This window comes from Onychostruthus taczanowskii, unplaced genomic scaffold (genome assembly GCF_017590055.1).
Source record: "Onychostruthus taczanowskii isolate IOZ18803 unplaced genomic scaffold, ASM1759005v1 scaffold4, whole genome shotgun sequence".
Taxonomy (NCBI): Eukaryota; Metazoa; Chordata; class Aves; order Passeriformes; family Passeridae; genus Onychostruthus; species Onychostruthus taczanowskii.
Window position 1 is genome coordinate 9,263,692 of NW_024501459.1, and position 21,245 is coordinate 9,284,936.

The following is a 21,245-nucleotide window of genomic DNA, read 5'->3' on the forward strand; positions in this document are numbered from 1 at the left end:
ATTCCCCCAAATTCCCAAACAATATGCCATCTGGCAGTATCTAAACTCCTGCTGTTCAAAGGCAGAAACAATAAATAATAATTTTTATGTATTACAGTGTGCTGTAAGCCTTTCTCATCATGGGATGCTCTTAAGTTTCCATCTGCATTGCAGTTTGGAAATGTCTTGTGACAAGGTTCCTGGCTGTATTAAGAATTTGTATTATGAATTTTGGTAGTAAATGATGCACAGAAACCTGAGGAATAAAAGTAAGAAAAGAAAACTTAAAATTCAAATGCAACTTCTTTAAACATGGCAGTATTTAAAGCAGAAAATGAATCCTTTTTCCATAGAATAAAATTATGGTATAACCTTCTTTCAAAAGTTAAGTCATAATGAACTCTTTTGTACACCTACAGGAAAGCATTGTATTTTCATATGCTCATGAATGTGGAAAACAGGGATCTGGAAACTTTGACAATGGTAGTTAGCATCTCCATATGTATTTTTTCTGCTCTGTATGTACTTGTTAGTACCTACTTAGGTAAATGGAAAGATTCCTGTTGATTCCAGTGCTATTTGACTCTTCTTCTATATGTTATTGAAGGGCTTATTTCACCATAATTCTGTTTCATCATCTAATATTACTCTTATGTATGGATAGATAAAGAGATTCCTAAAGTCAGTGTTTCACCCCAGATGGTGCAATTAGGTGATTCTTGATTTTGTCTTATCATGTCCTTGAAATTAACATCTTCAGTGCATAGTGAGCAAAAATAATTGTATATTTAAAAAATCATATAACTCTCAGTGATAGGAGATATTTTTACAAATGAAAAAAAGAGTTTTTCTTGTTCACATGCAGTCAGCTTACTGACTGTGAACACAAATGATGTAAAGATGTTTTTTTACGCATCTTCCCTCTGTTTAATTTGCTGTTCTAACCATTGTTTTCTTCATTAGCTTAGTTTCATCTTAATAATTTGTTTTATTTTCTTTGCTATTACATTCTTGGCCATTAGAAAGTCCTTTCCTTCCAAAAACTTCTTTGCCCAATTTGTTTCCCCTAACAACAACAATAATAGGGAAAAAATACTCCTTTTAATAGCAATCTAAGGGCCAAAATTCATCTTTTGGTACTTCTACACAGTCACCCTTTCTGTGGGATTTGCACTCACACTGCTAAGGCTAAGTATCTGGGCTTATGCATCACAGCCCACCTCTCCATTTAGCTACAACAAGCAGCAGTTACAAAACAGAGTAAGACCTCATTAATGTTTTAAAAGTAAAGGAATAATATGCTTAATCACCTTGAAGTATTTGCATACCTATCCTTCCTTCACATCCTCTTGTACTGTACCCGATGGCTGATATTTCCTCACATCATGAGGCTTGGTGTAGCTAACACAGTAAGTGGAAAAAACATGTATTTTTTGACTTCTTGTCCTTTCATTATAGCACAGATTTTGCTGTGGGGAAAAAAAGTTGTTCTAACACTCCTGTTCATTCAACCAGCTCCTGTGGGAAGGGCCCTGGTGCACTCACCCATCCCTAGCGCTGGTCACCCAAGAGTTATGGCACTCAGAAGGTTGGCAGAGCATTGCTGGCTCCTCTGATGTGGTCAAAGGAGAGCTTGTGTGGCCATTGGGACAGACAAGTTGTATTGAGGGTCACTGACTGTGAGAGTGCCTTTTAAAATTCCTAACTTCTTGGCCCAAGCAGTATACAAGCTCAAGGGTGCTGAGGGTATCCAGAGAGAAAGACAAGTCTTCGTTAGCTGCCTATAACTTTATATGACATCAATGGTGAGCAAAAATGTTCAATAGTAGCTAGTGACAATTCAAAGAAACCCTTCAGTCTGATTATCCTAGCAAATACTACCCTGCTAAAAAATTGGAAACCAAACAACAAAAAGAATACATTATTAAAAGCTGGACAAACTAATCTTTCAAATAAAGAGATCCAAAGCCACGTTATGTAATACAATAACAACATTAATTTTCACTTCTGTAGTTATTTCATGCCTGGGTCTTTTTTAAATGCTAAGAGTGTTCGGCACAGATTATGAGCTTACATTTTCAAGGTGAAATTGCAGAAGACCTACTGGTTTTCAAAGCCACTACCATACTGAAAACCTAACAGCACATTAGTTTGTATTTTGATTTATTAGGAAGCGGGCTTTACTGAACTCACTGGATGGAATCTAAATTAATCTTGCTGGATTTCTGCTTTGCACCTGCAGAAGCAGCTTTAGAGAGCTATTGCCCTCTGTAGTATATATACTGTATATTGCCTGTATAATCTTCTCAAGAAAATAGTTAAATAAGAAAAATAATTGTTTATAAATGGAGAAAATTGCAGTACTAATGTATTTTGCTGTAACTGCTCCCTGCTGAAATTTGAGACCATGGTCCCAGTAAAGTTTATGGGACAGCTCAAAAAAACATTCGAGTATGCAATGTTTTTCTTACTATGCTGGGATTTACTCCTAGAAGTAAAGTGATAGGTATAGTGATTTGTTTGGGGTTTTTTCCTTTCAAAATATTATTAAGTTTATTGCTTAGTAATTGCTACAATTACTATAGGTTTCTTTATTACAGAAAAAAAAAAAAAAGGACTGAACTGAGAGTGGAAAAAAATGATAATATTTCTTTTTTGCATAAGAAAAAGGTACGATTTAGAGGACCATAATACTGCAGGTACTTATTTATGGCATACTAATAACTATGAGGTAATTTGTTAAGTTCCCAAATACTGGCAGCTTTTGATTTAAACTTATTCAGACCTTCACAATTTTGGCTGCCTAAAAACTGATGATTTAAAATTCACAATCCTTTCCAATTAACTGAGACAATGAGTCTACTGTTTATGCCACTGTATTAACCTGTTCTGCATTAGAGAAGAAAAGGTTACATTACATTTTGTAGCAGCATATTAGGCTTGTATGTATTTCAGGCTCCTCCATTTTGATTTATACCAGCTCCAGTTTGGGTTTATTGAAGGGAGAGTTCACTCTTTCTTTTTTTCCTCCCACTCCATTCCCTGGGAGCTATAAATGCCCCAGTTTTCCCGGTATTTTTTTTTTTTTTTTTGGTCCCAGGTACCCAGCTGTGACTGAAATAATGCTCCCCATCTGTGTTCATTGTTCGCATTGATGGTGTCTGTGCAAGTCACCAGAGCTTTCCTAATAAGGTTCAGTTTGACCTTTCAGAAGTCCTCAAATGAAGAGTCTAAGTGCGCTCACCGGCCTCAAAGAGATAGACTTCTCTGCCACTGCCCTTACAAACAGCTGTAAGAAACAGTACAGAATGACTTGGCTGGTTCAAAAACCAAAGTCAGCCCTCTGAGCTGTTCAAGAGTGCACAAGCATTGGGCAGCCAGGGGCTGGCTGGCTGCTCTTCCCAGAAGGGTGGTGCACCAGATGGAGAGAGATCCTGGAGAAGGGAAGCAGACAAAGAAGTCAGTCAAAAAATAAGTCAAGGAAGGAGAGGAACAGAGCATGAGAAAGTCTAGAGAGATGCCCTTTTAACTGACAGGCTGATTTTTAGGCAGGAAAGCACTGTCTGGTGGTTTCAGTGCCCATGTGTTCAAGGCAAAGGCTTCAAGCCGCACATGCTGACTTTGGATGTGGTGACTCCTGATTCTCCTTTTTCGTGAGAGCATTGGAACTGGTGTGACAACACGGAGAGCCAAGTGAAAGAGCTGACCCACCTGTAAAATAATCTTGTTTGGTGGTTTGCTCTAATGATTTTGGCTGGCATGGTTAGTACTTGGACAGATTAGTTTTCTCACCTGGGTCCCCTCAGCCCCAGGAGCGCTTGTGCTGACACATGCAGGGGAGATTCGCTGCCAGGATGGTGGGCGAAGGTGGTGTCTCTTCTGTCAGACACTTGTGCCTAGTTGAGGCTGAAACTATGGCTTACATCAACAAAGTATTTCCTGTGTTCATGAAAAGAAATTAAGCAAAGCTCTTTTTTTCTGTTAGGGAAGCTTTTTGACTGAAGCCGCCCATGAGATCTGAAATCTTAATAGTAGCGTGGTTCAGAAGCGGAGAAAGTTGATATTTTCCTTTTGGTTTTTATCAAAGGAAGAAGAAGAGCAAGGAATTCAGATTAATAAAGCAGATACTGGTAGCTACCTTTCACGTGCCTAAAGACAAAGTGGAATAGTTTGTACTAATTTATATATTATTTCAATATTATTTCATTTTAGCAAAGGACAAATGAACAATTATGAAAACTAAGACATGTATCTCCAAAACAGAAATTTCAATTAAAATATTACAAATATTCTCAGAAAATATCCTGACAAGTAATAGAACTTAGTGATGGACTTCTAGGTATTTGAACCGTTCATTAGAATCTGTGCATTTTAAGGCTCTAAGTTTCAATTATTTTAACGATAGCAACATGCTAACTTGCAAGCAAGGTAATTATATATGGATAAACTTGATTATACAGAGTGATTCTGCAAAGTAAATGGAAATTAATAAGTTAAATTTTGCAAATAAATTCTAAACCCAGTATGAACAGAGATGTGTTGCTACTGTGTGATTCCTAGTAGTTATAAGTATTAATGTGTTCTCCCCTTTTTGCAGGTTTTGACCATAAATTCACTGAGCAAGACATATGGACTTCTATTCAATGCTATGAAAATTAACCAAGGCACATTAACTTCAGGAAATTTTCAAAGGTACAAAAATAATATGTGTATTCAGTTATTAATTTAAGCAAATAAGCCATCAGCTTGTGCTACATAGTTTAAGTATTATGTCAGGTCAATAATTAAGCTGTAGTAAATCTGGAGGTTCTATTCTGCCAAACTTTAAAGGCTCAAGACTAACCCAAGGACCCTTCACATTTTAGTAACCCAGTGAATGATTACACAGATAGCTTTTCAGTCGGAGGTTTGCTACTATTAACTTTCTATTTTTTAGGACATCCAGGAATTCTATGTTTTGTGGTTATTGAATAATATCCTGTGAAAAAAAGGTATGGTGTCTTGCATTTATGAAATGGAATATTTTAATAGGCTTCAATTATGCCAAGATAAAATGCAGTTTTCCTGCAGGGATAGATATACATTAAGCACAAATAATTGTTTGGAATTTTCCCATGTTTATGTGAACATGACGATTATGAAAACTTGAACCTAATCTCACTGTATGCAGCTGGTCATGGTAAAGAAAAAGCATTTTGCAAGCTGTCTTCTGCGACTCTGCCAAAGCAATTCCAAAGTATCTGCGGTAGTTCTGTGCTTTCAAGGTCTGGCTGACTTTTAGGTGGAACTCCTAGCAAGTTGTGTGGTGATCTCGTGATGTTGGAATTATGGCAATAGACTCAGTATCAAATCATACATCTCAGCTTAACAAATAAAAATATAAAGCCCCATGACAGAACACAGAGCAGGAAGTTTGAAATGCTCTGAGATTCATTTTTTCCCCTCAGCTATATTATTTTCTGTCACCTCATTTACATAAAGTATTTCTGGTTAAACAATTTGCAAATGCGTGTGATTTAATAGCAGGTATATATGTGGCAGAGGTAAATTTGCACTTAAAATTAAGACATTGCTAGCAGTGAAAGACAGCTGGTATGCATCAAGTTTATTTCACATGCAAGTCTTTGTATGGAATTTTCTTGGAACCAGTAACTTTCTGACATGTTAGCTCATAGTTTATTTTAATTACAAAATATCTAAATTTCCAGATCTTCAGATAATGTTTCATAATTACTAGAATTAACATAAGATCATTCAATCTACTTTATTTTCCCTCCAGATGTGTGGCTGCATAATGGTCCCATATAAAGCAGACATTATTTTCTTGCAGCAGCATACCAGAATATCCAGGCTTTCCTACATCAGTGTTCTAGTAATTAACTTAATTTCCATCTTAATTTTCTCTCCCAGCTTTATCTAAATTTTTACTACATTTATCTATAGGTTTATCTATAATTTTCCTACATTTCTCTTGAAGAGGTTAACCAGACTAAGCCCAAGAAAATGCCACAGATTTCCACAGAAGTGGAAGTTATGAAATAACATGATGTAGATGAGTGCTCTTGATTTTGATGGAGAGAATGGATGAGATTATTATTTGCCATACCTTTCAGTCCTACTCAATGAAATGACAAGTGATCACTTTGGTCATGTTCCCAGTCTACCAAAGGCAGGAAGCCTAAATAGTCGTAAGAAGGATGTTATATTGGAATAATTCCAAGAATTTTACAGATCCAAAGGTTAATTTTTATTTTTTTTTTAAAGCTTGAATACTTTTTATCTAACATGAAACTTCAGTGATTCACTCTTCATTGACTAAATTATCTGTTCTAGAGACATTCTACATGTTTATAAACATACCTTTTCTCTACAGATTTAGGGTCATAGTGTCTCATACAATGAACCTATAACTGTGAATGTACATAAACGTAATTCATATTTGTCAGTATTGATGCCTTTAGAATATTTATTATGAAATAAACTGTTATCACTTGCACCATGGATAAAATATTTGGGAAGTTCCAAGAAAAATGTAAAGGCAACTTTTTGACCTGAAGCCTAAAAATCATGTCTCTTATGTATATAATATATTAATGACACACTCAGGGCAAAGACTTTTCTGGCACATTATCCACTGACATTCCACAATCCAACTTCAGTTAAACTGAATTCTACTGAACCCTGGGGTCAGATTTTTAGAAATCTAGTTTCATTACTGTCCACATATGTAGTCCAGTTCCAGTTCCAAATATACATATAGGGTTCCCAGTTTACTTTTGGGAAGTGAAAGAGCTTGAAACACCCATTTCAGTCCATCTGCAACAAGCATGATTTTGAAATGAGAATTGGAAAGGCTTGCATGTTACAAGACTTAAGAGAGTGAGTCTATGAGGTCAAGAGTGTGGGGCTGACCAGCAGTGTGTCCAAGACAAACCAGGGTAGATGGTCAGATGGGTCTCACAGAATAATTCAGAAAAATCCCAGCAGTCAGTAGTTTGCTAGGAGAAGCTGGGAAGCTGAGGAACAGATGCATAGAACATTGGAGAATGTAACATTTTCTTGCAGTTCAGTGCATCACCCTTTGTTTTACTGTGTGCACACTGATGGCCGATCAGCAAGGTATTGCTGAGAGTCCTGCTTGCAGGTGTACAGCAGAGCTACTGTCTTTTTGTAGGGTTTCTTTCTCTGTGCTGTGATACCTCATTGTTATTATTCGTTTACACAGGATGTAGGTGGGAGGGTGGGGGGGGGTGTCTTCCTAAATGCATCTGTTATAGCTGAAAAAATGAGAAATTAGAAAAATACACAAATTTGTCCCTTCTTTTCCTCTCCATTTTGTGACTTTCTTGCCTACATCACATTTCTGATCTGACCTGGTAAACAAGAGCCTTTTCCATTTGGTTTTCTTTCCCATCACACTCTCACACATAAGCCTGTCCCATGTTTCTCTATATACGCTGTTGATTAAGATCTAGAGGGAGTTTTTTTACAGACTGTCAATACAGTAGAAAGTCTGTGATCTCAGAGTTTTCCTTTTAGAAGCTGTGAAAATGAAGATTCTTGGCTTCATTTTTAGTATATCTGTAACCTACCACATGTCACTTAACTTGTTTGCCTTTGTGGCTGCTCATCCCTATTAAATTAGTTCACACCAGTAGAGCTGCAAAGAGAAAGGATGAGGTTTTTCTCCTTCGTTTCCTCCTGCTACTTAGTGGGAAGGGGTTCTCAGCTGCTGATTATGTTGCTTCATTGGTTTTCTTGCTGGCATGTCTCTCTGCACCGCATGCCTTAATGAGGAACAGGCGGTCAGCAGTTTGGAGGGCAGTGTGCTCAGAGTGTGCTCGGGAAAAGAGACACGGGCAAGAGTAAAAGAGATCCAAATAGCCTCCTTTCCACCTGCACCAAAATTGAAGGCAGGAACTTTTTTTCTAAGTTTACTCCTAGGATTTCAAGATTAAGTTGTCAAATTGCTAGTCTCTGGAAGTATTTATGAACATTTTCCTACGTTTAGGTGGTGGGGTTTTTTTCCCTGTAAGAGCCAAGTCACTTCCTTCCTGTCCAGTATCAGTCATTACTTACTGGAGAAGTATAACCATGTAAGGGCACCAAAATAAAACATGCATAATCTGATAAAAATAATATTTCATGTAAGAAAAGTTGTTAAGGTGGATTTTGTAGAAGAATTGTGTGTGTCATTATTTCCTCTACCTCCTCCCAAAGATTTCCCATCAGATGAACATTTAAGAACTGTGATTTTTTTTCAGCCATACTCTCCTACTGCCAGTAACTTGATCCAAAAGTATCTCAACATTTTTCTTTCAAAAATGCAAAGTTGCCCTATAAAGTAATTTGGATTTTAATTATTGTAGAATCACAGTCATTGAATGGTTTGGAAGATCATCTAGATCCAAATCCCCGCCCTGGGCAGAGGCACTTTCCACTAGACCAGGTTGCCCAATGCCCCATCCAAGCTGACCTTGAACTCTTCCAGAGATAGGGCATCCACAGCTTCTCTGGGTGACCTGTTCCAGTGCCTCACCATCCTCATAGAGAAGAATTTCTTCCTAATGTCCAACCTAAATTGATTTTTTTTGCATTTTAAAGCCATTTCCCTTGTCCTATCCCTACATGGCCTTGTAAAGTGTCCCCCTCCGGCTCTTCAGTACTGAAAGGCTGCCCTAACAAATGTTCTTCCTGGAACATTTTCTTCTCCAGGTTGAACAATCCCAGCTGTCTCAGCCTGTCTTCAGAGGAGAGGTGCTCCAACCCTCTCATCACCTTAATGGCCCTCCTGTGGATGTGCTCCAACAGCTCCATGTCCTTCTAGTGCTGAGGACCCCAAGAGCTGGATGCAGCACTCAAGCGCGGTGTCATGAGAGTGGAGTAGAGGGCTGAAATCACCTCCCTCAACATGCTGGCCACTCTCTTTTTGATGTAGCCCAGGGTACAGTTGGCTTTCTGGGCCCAAAGTGCACATTGCTGGGTTATGCTGAACTTCTTGTCAACCAAGTCTTTACCTCAGGGCTGCTCTCAATCCTTTCTCTGCCCAGTCCATATTTGTGCTTGATCCACATGCAGGACCTTGCACTTGGGCTCATTGATCTTCATGAGGTGCACGTGGGAACTAGATAACATGATATTGTCTGGGAAAGGAAGAAAAGAATACTAGAAAGGAAACTATTTTGTGACTTATACATTAAGACCAAAATGACAATGAAAACTGTTAAAGCAAAACCATGCAAACAGGCAGAACAGCCTAATGCCACACAAGTGGTGAGATACATATTAAAACTGTAAATATTTTTTGAGTGAGGTATATGGGTATATGAGTAACATTTTTTTTTTTCACAGTGGACTTTTTTGGACATCCAGAAAGAAATTATGCATCTGAAACTGCTTAAATCTACTTGCAGTGAGAAAAGTATTTGGACATGTGTTTATATATATGTGCTATTGACATAGCAATGAAGCAGCTTACTGACTCAGGGCCAAGAAACACTAATGGTAAAACTTTCCAGCATTTGTAGTTGCCTTGCATTTTAACATAAGACATAATTTCTTATTGTTGCCTCAAGTTGTAATCATTTTCCCTACTGCCTCCTTACTTCTGAGGAAGAATTCAACCATGTTTCACACTTTATTCCTCATGCGGAAGAAAAATTAATGGGTTTCCAGCCAGTTTTGTGGTTCCTAATAGATAGGAATGTGTACAGAGGAGAGAGAGGTGTATGTATGAGACTCTGTACATAAGATATCCCCTCCTCAACTTCTTTGGTGCTACACTGCAGTGAGAAATCTGTTGCCCTAGTTAGTTGGATAACCTGTTATTTAGAGGAATCTAGTCCCACCGTCCCACCTTCTTGCTCTGGGCAAGACTCTCTGTGTGACAGTGCTACACCCAATACCACAGGGAAAACATTGCTCCACCACCTCACAGGACACATACATTTAAGATTGTGAAGTGCTTGGGTAATGCAGTAGTGGGAAGCTCATCAATCCACACAGAGAAATGCCACAGAGAAATCCCAGGCTTCATGGCTCAACAGCCATGTATCACACAGGGAGCACATTTATCTGCAGGAACTGATCCTGGAAGCTGCAGGCCACAACAGTTCCCACTGAAGGCTTTCTCTGACCCCTCAGTGATCAGAGATTCTATGGGATTTTGAAATCCTGTGAGATGTAAGCTAAGATGACTAAGGTAATAAAATATAAACACTGATTAACAAAGCAGGTCTTTATGGCCATTAAATTTATATTTATAAATAGCCAGAGACATGACTGAGTGACAATGTTCAACCATGCAACAAATTGAAAGCAAATAAAGATATGATGACACAGTAATTGTAACTGAAATGAAAACATTCTTTACCAGCATTTTTAGATTCCTATACACACATTAACTTTTTCATTGAGGCAGCAGGCCTTCCCCACTTCATAGTTTAAATGGTACCAAATTAAACCATCATGTACACTGTGTGTTCCTGAATATTTAAAGCTCTGCATAACTATTGAAATAATCCAGAATGTCACAAGACAACAAAAGAAAACAGTTTTTCTGTGAAAACTTAGTCTTTGAATTTAATTTGTGATTTAGATAAATTCAAAAATACCCCCACATATGATTCCATGGAAGTGGTGAACTGTGTTTGCACAGCCTAATGCTAAGGTTGCACTTAAAATTCCAGAAGGATTATACTCTGTCGTGTTCAGAACATAGCGGCTGTATATTATGCCTCAAGGTACTCAACAGGATCATGATGAATTTTTAACCATATAAAAGAAGATGTGTATTTTAAAAAATATTTTGGGGTGGAAGTGGTGATTTTTATTTTTCCTTCTATCTTGTACCCGCTGCTATTGTACCAACTTCAGAATGCATGATCTGCTTCTCAGGTGCACGGCAATTTTCAGCTGGGTCTGATGAGAAAAGTCTCTGTTGAGACTTTTCTTCCAATCTGGATATTGTATCACACATACAACATAAGCTGTGATTAAAATAAAGATAAGTTAAGATGAAGCATGATGCTGAAATGCAGCATTAACAAAGATCTAACTACTAACAGGCTATTAACTAGTATAGACAATACAGAAATACTTATAGGTAGAAAAAATGGTGGTAAGAGAGAGCCGAGTGAGTCTCATTCCAGGAATATATGAAAGGTAGAACAGCTCTACTGCTCTACTGACTTCTGAAAAATTTGTGGTGATATTCAATAATGTGCAAGTCTGTCATAAGACCAGTATCATAATGATTCCATGTCTTCCATGGTTCATGGTGTTACAGTGACCCTGTTAAAGCTATTCAGCTTCTGCAAGCAAGTTTACCAACATAACTCCTATCTTAGAAATCACTATTACTAAAGGTAGATGGACTACATTAGATACATTCCTGTAGAAAAAGTTTTCTGCCTCCAAATTTTAGATGTCCTATATAGAGTTACTCATTAGACTATCACCATTATAACAGCTGAAGGAGACATCTATCTTTGGAAGACTTCTCTTCTGGTTTTGCTCTTGCATTAGTTCTAAAACTGCTGTTCACCAGGCAAATATTGCTGAGTAAGAAAGCATCACTTTGCAAGTTGATTTTTCAGTGCATAGTTAATGTGCATTCTTGATCCGTGTATTGAACATTGGCAAAGATGTTCTATAGATCAGTTTTAAAATGCAAACTTGAAATGAGTGCACTTTCTGTCTATAAATGGCATAAGAGGTTTCTGGCTCTGATGTTTCACTGTCTAGTTTTTTGTTTTGTTTAGTTTTGTTTTTCTTTTTGTAGGCAGGTCCTTTCTGTAAGTATAAATAAAGTAAACATTTTTCATGTTGCACTGTTACTTCACTATATGAAGAAAACAAGAGGGATCATTTCACCCATCATTGAAATGCAGCCATTTCAGTGATGTGTAGTTTTATGGATGCTAGCAAACTAAACAAGGGGTTAATGAGCAGTAGAATAATATATGCTGTTAAAATTGCAGAGAAAACTGAAAAACTGCTTCGATAAAGGGAGATGTTTGGCCTGCTTCAAGCTATAAAAAAAAATTTGTGATTCTCCTAAGTCCACAAGCCCTAGATTAATGTTAGTGTCAAACTGACTCTGTGTTAAGCTCATTTGATGTACCTCTGGGCTATAAGATGTTACTTTGCCAGCAGCAAAGGTCACATGTTTTCAGGTACTGACAGTGCAAGTAATGACAAGTTGTTCCTGTGTTTGAGTGGATCAGGGTCTTTTTAGCTTTCATTCAATGAATTTGGCAAAGTGTAGCCTCTGCCCAAGAGGGCCCTGTGCCTTTGAGCATACAGCTGAGGGAATTATTAAACCTCCAGCTCTGAAATCTATAACCTCATTTAGTTCAGACCTCCCAAAGGAATGTTTATGCCCTTAGCTAAATAGCAAACAATTTTTACATGGGTGGAAAATTTCTTCTTGATCAGAAAAAGAAAGAGAAAGAATCATTTATATATTTAGCCCTAAGAAATTTTTTTTAATGAGTTTAGGTATGGTAGGTCAAACTAGACTTACAATTACAGTTATAGAAAACAACAGCTTTTGTGAAACTTTGCAAGCAGCAGTCTTAAGGAAGGAAGCCTGATCAAATAGCTGAAACTCAGGAGCAGAGCTGAAGTGCTGCTTTCCTGGTTCCTTCCTGGGTTGTTGAGTGACAAAATAAGTCGTGTAACAATACCAAGATTTACACAACGTTGTGAGTCATCTCTAACAGGTAATCAGAAAATACATTAAGCCACTCAGATGGGAGCCTGAAACTTCCCAAACAGTCACAGAGTACACATGACTTCTCCTGTGCATTGGAGTGGTGAAGAATGCTTTGAGAAAAGTTTTGTTCTCTGAGGCAAAAGGCAATAAAGGGAGTTTAGGTTAGAATGCTCTGCGAACAGAATTTGCTAAGTATTATCTGACACATACAATCTGTGGGGTAGGTTTTTTTCCTCCCAGCTTGAGATCTGAGCAAGGGGAAATGATAACAGCTTATAGTGGATGACAAGGGGTTGGATACCCCAGATAGCTGTCTCTTGCACAAACATAGATACAGTCAGTCTTCTCTGAGAAACAGATGCTTGGAGCCTGAAGCCATGTCCTTCCTCAGTCTCAGTGCTTGCTCTTAGGCTCTTTCTACATTATCCCAAAATTTTTGTTTGATAAGAAGCAGAAATGTCTCAAAAATGCCAGCAGCCAGTCACCACATCAAGAGATCTAACCTGCAGAACTAAAGCCCCCCCGCCCCACCCCCTGCTCCCCAGCATATGGATCTTACCAGGACCAGCTTTCCTAGGAGAAGTGTATGTAACCTCTTGTCACCACTGCCTGGTGTCTGAGGAACACTCCTGGGACTGGAGCTGGATCTCCAGATGTCATCATGAAGAGGAACCCTTGAAATTGAGACTTCCAGTTCCTGATGGATCCCCAGCATCCCATGAATTTTCCATGAACAGTGTGTGCCTCACAAATAGGAGTCCTTTAGAGAATTATGCCTGTTTTGCATCTCCCAAACAGCTTCAGCTAAAAGGCAAGATCTCAAGCAATTAGTGCAACACAGACAGGGTGACAACTGAGCAGACCCAGAAGCCCAGCATTAGGTCTCCAAAGAACTTGAGGTATCTTAAGCTGTGCAGCATGATAGGTATGGATTATTTTAATTGCTCTTGTGGAGTTAAGCCCCCGAGTTTCTCTGAAAGGCCACTGACGTGATTTGTTGCATACTTGCTGAAAAGCACACTGGTTCATGCTGTAGTGACCCAAGTACTGACAGAGATTGTTAATTTGTTTGTATATGTGTCACAGTTCCTAGAAGTGCCTATACAAGGATTTAACTGAACCTGATTAGCTTAATCAGCACAGATTTGCACATGGTCATGCCTTTCTCACATCTGTGCCATTTGTTTTACTGCCTCTTCTCTTTTTCCTTTAGTCACATTTTTTCTTAACGAAGTTTGCATAACTTTAAAGTCCATAGATTTTCTCTGAGTATTTTCCTTTTTATTCTCTTCTTAGTTGCATTTTTATCTCTGTAGAAAGTTGCAGAAGGTGTAAAACTGGCAAAAATAAATATAAGTAGCAAAAAGATGAGACTAAATACAACCTGAAAATGCAATATCATTTGCCCTCAAGCTTTTCACAGAAAAATTTGGGATCTGGACACCTCCCTGAGCCTGTTTAGCACAGTTGAGCAAAGAAAGGGGAGCAGACCACCATCAAGTATGTTGATGCATTAGGTTTCAGGAGAAAGTAAAACATATTAGAGGACAAAACTGGCCATGCTTTTCCTCACAGTAGCATTGGGTACTCAGGCACAACTTCCCTAAAGCATAAGGAAAAGCAGTAAATAAATATTTTTAGTACTGCAATTGTAGTCTTATGTCAGTGTCACTCTTCCAAAGACAACAGCATTTTATTTGCTTGTGTTGACAAAATTCAGGGTTACAATTTTTGCTTCTGAATACAAGCCTGTATTTTTCATCTGAACTGCAGATTGCAAAGCATTAATATATTTTCTCTTTCTTTATGAGAAAATAAGTGTACTAAGTTTGAAATGCATGCATAAGAAAGGAACATAAAGCATATATGTGCACGTGTAAGTAGATGTCGATGAAGACATAGGTGTAACTTCTAGCCTTGTGACAATCACTGCTTCCCCAGACACAAGCTGGGAAATCATGAAAATGTATGAAACTCCCCAGTGTGACTATTTAATCTTCTTCCTCTTCTTCTTTCACTTTTGTACTTGTACAGTAATTGTACCTTTGCATACAGCTTGAAGGAGCATCACCAGGGAGATTTTAATTTATGTATGTATGGTAGGTTGATTATATCCTGAAACTTTCAAATTTGCACTTTTCAATATCTTTTCTGTAAAAAGGGTAAGGCAATAGCTCAGAAAATGACACCAATTACCTCAGCTACTGCGTTGGATCAAGACACCTAGACATAGGTGCTAGAATGTGAATATCTGGAGTCCCATTATAGGCAGTAGTGTTTGAGTCAATACAGGAGCTTGGAGAGCTGCACCTGGACAGTGAAATAATTTCCAAAAAGTATTGGGGAAAAGGTTCCCCCAACTGTACAGGCTAGATTGTCCTTTGACTGTTGTAAGAGCTTAAACACCTACAAAAATTTTGAGAATTAAATCTTGATGTCTGCTGTGAAGAGGTGACTCCTATCCTGTGAAATCATTTAAGTAGATGCAGATGTATGTGTGAAGTAGACAGTGATTGAATTAGAACTGTTGCGACTGTAACATGAATAAATTGCTATTCTGCTATGGAGCCATCAGGTGTAATTAAAATCCAGTGTATGGTTAACTTACCTTTATTTACCTATCACAGGAGGGATATGCTGTGTTCATCAGGCAAGTAACTCTAGGTAATTCTTTTCATATTTAAGATATTCAGTGTGGTCAGTAAACATTTAGTAATGCTAACTCCCATTAAGCATTACATAAGTCAATTACACTTACTCATTTCCAATGAAAATATTAAAACCAGAAGTCAGAGAGCTAGTCCTGCAGAGTTTGAACAATTCCAAATAATGATTAGTACCATACTTGTTTAGCACTGAGTATGATGGAAGCCTCAGGGCCGTGTTCATACCACGAGAGAGGCTGATCCCAAGACCCATGGAGCACTGAAAAGTGGTCAAAACAGACCTGAAGTGATTCATAGATCTCCATGCTTGATCCCATGCATGGAGGTGAATCCAATCTTCCTTTAAATAACAATATTCAGTCTTGTTTTTCTGTGCAAAACAAGTTGCTGACAGCCTAGAATTAAAGAAGGGTTTTAATTTCTTTTCAGCTCAGAGCTCTTAAATTTTTCTGTCTCAGCACTGCCTCACTAGGTATGTTGGTTGTGCACTCATTCAGAAGCAGGATACAGTCAGCACTTAATTATCCATGTGTTGCAGATTATTCATGCCACAGGTATCAGATGAAGCAGAGAGCTGCATGAATGTTTCTAAAGTCCTTCCAGGAGCATCTCAACTCTATAATCAGTGCAGCTGCCTTTGAGTTACACAGAACTGGAGATCATAAGCCCATATAAATCTTATCTGGCTCCATAGTAAGCCAGCTCCCCAGGAAACACAGAGACTGGTGGTGTCGACCTGTATCCAGCTGGGGTTTATTAATTTTGGCTCAATGCTGCTCTGGCAAACCCATAGTGGAGCTGGCTTTGGTGGCAATCCATCTGACAGGTGACAAGAGGTGGAGGGAATGAAGCAATTACTTCTGAACCATGGTCCATTTTTCTAGAAGAGGAGTCTGTGATTTATTAGAGGAGGCACTGTGCTACAAGATTCCAGACAGTTTGGTCCTGTTTTAAAAATATATTTTTAATTTTTAAAATTCTTTTATTTTATTTTCATATTTCAATTTCAGCTAGCATGTCTTTTTGAAGTGACTAGAGGAGCTGAATGGAGTTGTGTTCAATCAGAAAGGTCAATTCTAGATAGCTATAGATTGAGGGGACTTTAGTGCTTTATTTAGTTTTCATAGGATAGATGTTTTTAGGCTGCCAACAAGTAATCCATTTTAAAAATGTCTATTCATCTTTAAAATGTGCTTCACATCAAGTGACTTCATTGTATCAATCCTGGGCTGAAACTGTGACTTGGTCTATAGTATGAAATAGCACTCCAGCACTAATTTTTCAATTTCTCCAAACTTTTACCACTCGTTCATATGTAGTTTCTTCACATGACAGTGAGACACATATCTTCTAGACTAAACTTGAAAGCCTAGGCTCAGACTTAGTAAAGTCTTAGCCGTTTATCATGGCTGTGAAAGTTGCTCAGTTAAAGCATGATGCATCCATATCTGATGGAGGCACTTCCAATAAAGTTATTCCTAGAGGCCTTTGGTTTTATTTTGTCAAGAGCAGAGAATTCTGAACAATAAACTTTTGGATAATTCAGTAAGATTCTTTATTACTTTATGTTAATTTCTGTATTTTTACTTTTCCCTTCAAAGGTCCTATTTCAAGCAGCAGAGGTTCTAAAACTATAATGTCAGCTTGTGTATGAATGACACCAGAAACCTCAAACATTCTGTTAGACAATGGAAAAGAAAATACAAGAAACACAGACAAGACAGAGACATAACTAGAGAAAAACGTAACCAGAAAAATATCTTAATTGTGCTGAAGAAAACATTTCTATGGCCTGCAAATATTTTTTATTTCTATAGCAACTTATCATTAAAAATTTTCTAAAAATATTAATTAATTGAGTCTCACAATTTGAAAGGTGAATAAGAGTTATATTGGGATGGTTCTGTTTTTCACTGGAGTACAGTCTGATCCACTTGTGATTGATATTTGACAAAATACAAAGCTGTTGACCCAGATGGTAACAATCACATACAGAAAGTATTTCTAGATCATAACTGTAGTCAAGATTTTGATCCAAATTTCCTAGCATTTAATGTAAGCAGTGGCAGAATTAAGACACTGCTTAAACTGAGAAGGGAATTACTGTCAGTATTGTCTGTTAAATGCATTGGGAACTGCCATAAATACAGGTAGTTCCAACCATGCCTTGCTAATTGCTTGGGTAAGTCCCCCAGTCTTCCCTTATCAAAACAAGGACCAATGACACACCATGTGGAACAGATTCTGAAAGCTCTGTGGAGCCACAAAAATCTGTTGCCTGTGACCCCAGAGAAAACTTCACATTTGGTAAGACTTCAGTTTGATTGTATTTCTTTGAGCCTTTCTGCTACAAGTGTTTAATAATTTGAACTATGTCAATAATTGCCCAAGTTTGCCAACATGAGCTAAGTCATTTAAGAAATTACTTAGGAAAGTAATGAATTTGATGAGAGCATAAGTTAAGATAATTAATCATCAGTTAGTCACGGTCTTGTGTCTAGACAAGCAGCAGCCTTGCAATATGGAGCACCTGGGGCCAATGAGTAAAAATACTGTATTTCACATGAAACTTTTATTTCACTGTGATTGTGGTAGTGTATAGACACAATATAACTTAATTAAAATGCAAAACCCAATGTACTTTGTCCTTACAGTGTCCTCACTGTTTGCCCTTACAGTGATGTAATCCAGATACTGTATTCTTCAATTTCATTTCCTTAGCCGGTTGGAAAAAGACAGCTTCTTTCATGAAGACACATTTTTCCCTAAAGCTTCAGAAGTTTTAAGTGCATGTATGTAACTAGCAAACTAATCTGTCTTCAAGTTGCCCCTGTTGCAGAACTGTAATTCAGATAATTCAGAAAACAGAAGGTTTTCTGTACAGTGCTCAGAACCATTTCTTTGTAGATGAAATTCAGTGTTATCACAGCATCTAGAGCAGCTTTTGTTAGCATGTCCTTTCTGTCCTGTAAGTCTCCTGGAGCTGAATGTTCTGCAGCAGCTTCAGAGCCTCAGTGTGTTTCTAACAACTCACAGCTACACATGATACAGCCCTGCAGCTGAGCTTTGATGGGACAAGGGTTTTTATCCCGTAGAGGATTTTTATCCAAGAGGAATCATGTCTCTGTTTTAACAGCAGAAATTTTTCAAAAAGGCCTTTGTGGTTTCAGCTATCATTTTCAACTTTAAGGATCTAACTTAAGGGCAGTTTAGCATATTTAGCATTCGCTTGACAGACCCTTGGTGCGTCCCTTATCTCTATCCAATGGTTTCCTACCTGGAAAGCTTTTAGCTCACCTGAGTGAACATTCAGTCCACTGGAGTGAAACTCTTTCAGCTGCTTCTGCAGCTTCTTTTTACTCTGTTTCTCAAATCTGTCTGAACTGTACTAAAGTTAGCAGAGCTAAAAACAGAGCAGTAACTAGGAATTAAGAAGCTGGTAATACCAGTGTGGCCAAATGTACTAATCATAAAACAAAACAGTAAAATTTCACTGCTTGAATAAAAGCTTGCTTGCTATAATATATGAATTCCTTTATTTTACATGCTCAGTGGAAGGTGGAATAAATGTGTCTTTTTTATGGGATGATTTAGTTCATTCATACCATAGCCATAGGCAAAATTCTTCAGCACACTATATTTTGCTATGAAAGGATTCATGTTCTGAAGTCAAGTTCAAATGTTTAGTCACTTAGATATTTGAACAAACAAAATGTTTAACATTTCATGTCACTTTTTAACAAAGTCTGTTTTATATACAAACAAATGCTCCCAGCTAATTCTTGAGTTTATTTTGTGCCAACCGCAGTGCCAACTGCACTGAACCCTTAAATACCCAAGGACCAGGTGCAGTAATATGAAAATACAGTAAAAACAAATTACTATATTCACCTTAAGTACATTAATTGTAGATGTGGCCCTGCATTATCAAAGTGTCCAAGGAACTTTAGGCAATTATGTGATGTAAAGCTGTAGTGCAATACCATTTTTCCCAGCCTTGTAAGACAGCAGCTTTCTTTTGTCTGGGAGAAGAAACAATTCTTCTGCCTGTTTCCCACTTCTCCCCTGCTTCTGCTCTAGCAAAATGAGTACAAGGACAGGATCCTCAGCAAAAGAGTTTCATGAAGAGGGAACTCTCTCATGCAGGAGGTATGTACCAGATCATACCTTGATAAGATGGCTGCAAAGCAGAGAAGGGCTGAAATTTCAGACTCATATGGCTCTGTGGCTTCTTATGTGGCATCCCACTCTCTTAGATGTGAAAGTAGCTTTTATTGTAAGTTAAAGAAACATGGAATTAAAACCTTTTAATTCTATCAAAGTGAAAACCATGCTTCAAAAACATACAGTTGGTTTGTCTTGGTACAAGGGAGTGCTCCCTCTGATTCTCTGTCATTTAAGAAGGCACAGAAGAGCATGGATTAAATTTTTAACTTCAACCATCTAATCAATTACACTTAAAAAGTAAGTTGGATAAAATTATTCAGATTTGCTTGACAATATCTTGAAAACAAATTCCCTGCATAGCTTCACATATAAAGTGGAAAAAACTTACTTAAAAGTGACTTGACTACGAGATTTGTACAAAGAATCAGAGGCAAAAACAGTAGTCAGAAGGAAATGATACTTCAAACAAAGTGGAGCAATAGTTCCTGACAGTTTTGTTGATTGATTTTTTAAAATTTATTTTTATTATTTTTTGAGCACTGAATGATGCTTTGTTTTAGTGGTGGTAAGTTGCCCAAGCTAGCAGGTTACATGACAGTGAAGTCATGTTTTGATTAACATCAAGACTCCTACCGACCTAAATCAATTCATTGAACAAACATACGAGAGTCCAAAAAAGTAATACTCAGAATTAATGATGTTTGGTTATCCATTCTCCAGTGAGGTTGAAAACACAGATGAATGTGGTGCCCTTCCCATTGTGTGTCATCAGATCTGTCTTCCTCAGTCCTGAAGAAAGCATATTTTTAGCATGGCCAGCTAATTCTCCTTTATCAGACATCTCAATTTTTGGCACCATATGATTCTAGGAAAACTTATCTCTCATTTGAAAGAAAGAAATAAACATATTTTAATACCTAGGATTGCCAGAAATAGTTTCAAAATGCGCAATCTTAGGGGCTAGGAAGCCAAAAGATAAGTAACATGAACACAGAATTTATTATTTTTTAAAGAGTGTTATTTTGAAAACAGTTCCTTGATTTATCTTGGGCATTTGACTGACATCTTTTTTATTTAACACTTGCTGTAGGCAGGAGTAGAGTCTTCATTTCTCAGTGATTCTTCTGATTTCTGCTGTGCAGTAAAGTGAACATCTCTGTTATTTTCATCCAGATGGACCATCTTCTTTCTTTAATGCTATTGTTGCTATTGAAGTAAGCAAAAGCATTGCAAATAATTTCAAAACAGACCTTAACAGAAATATATTTTGGGATATCTAAGCAGAGTCTTTCAGACTGTGTCACTCTGGACCTCTTGTGCAGCACGGTTAAATCATCATTGTTATTCTTTTATTCCCTCTGTATAAACATAACGGCAGTATAAAAATCTTTTTGATGTCTAGGATAGTATATTGCATCACAGAAAAACTAAGGAGGTCTTCTAAGCTGATTAAATAAAACCAACAAGAGTCACAGGAGGGAAGGGAGGAGGGAAAACACTTGCTCGCCTGATCTGAGATGTTTGCAAAAGCTGCAGCAATTCTCCACCAGTTAAGGATTGAAGTTTCCCTGGTGGACTGATGACCTTTGATGTGATAATTGCTGGTTTTCCTGAAACTCCCAAAAGAGAGCATGTATAGTAGGGTTAGAATAAAAAGGGATAAATATTAATGAAGCATTGGATTTTCATTCAAAAACAGCAGGAGCCAAGCAGTT

The 21,245-nt window shown here is 37.7% G+C and overlaps 1 protein-coding gene across 8 annotated transcripts in view; it reads left to right on the forward strand.

The window, feature by feature from the left end:
* The window catches only part of SULF1 (sulfatase 1), a 183,113-nt gene that overhangs the window by 82,148 nt on the left and 79,720 nt on the right, over window positions 1-21,245 (forward strand). For all 8 annotated transcript variants that reach the window (XM_041412919.1, XM_041412921.1, XM_041412917.1 and 5 more), the window contains one exon: window positions 4,577-4,671. The gene's annotated coding sequence lies outside the window, so the exon portion shown is untranslated. The remainder of the gene's footprint in view (window positions 1-4,576; window positions 4,672-21,245) is intronic.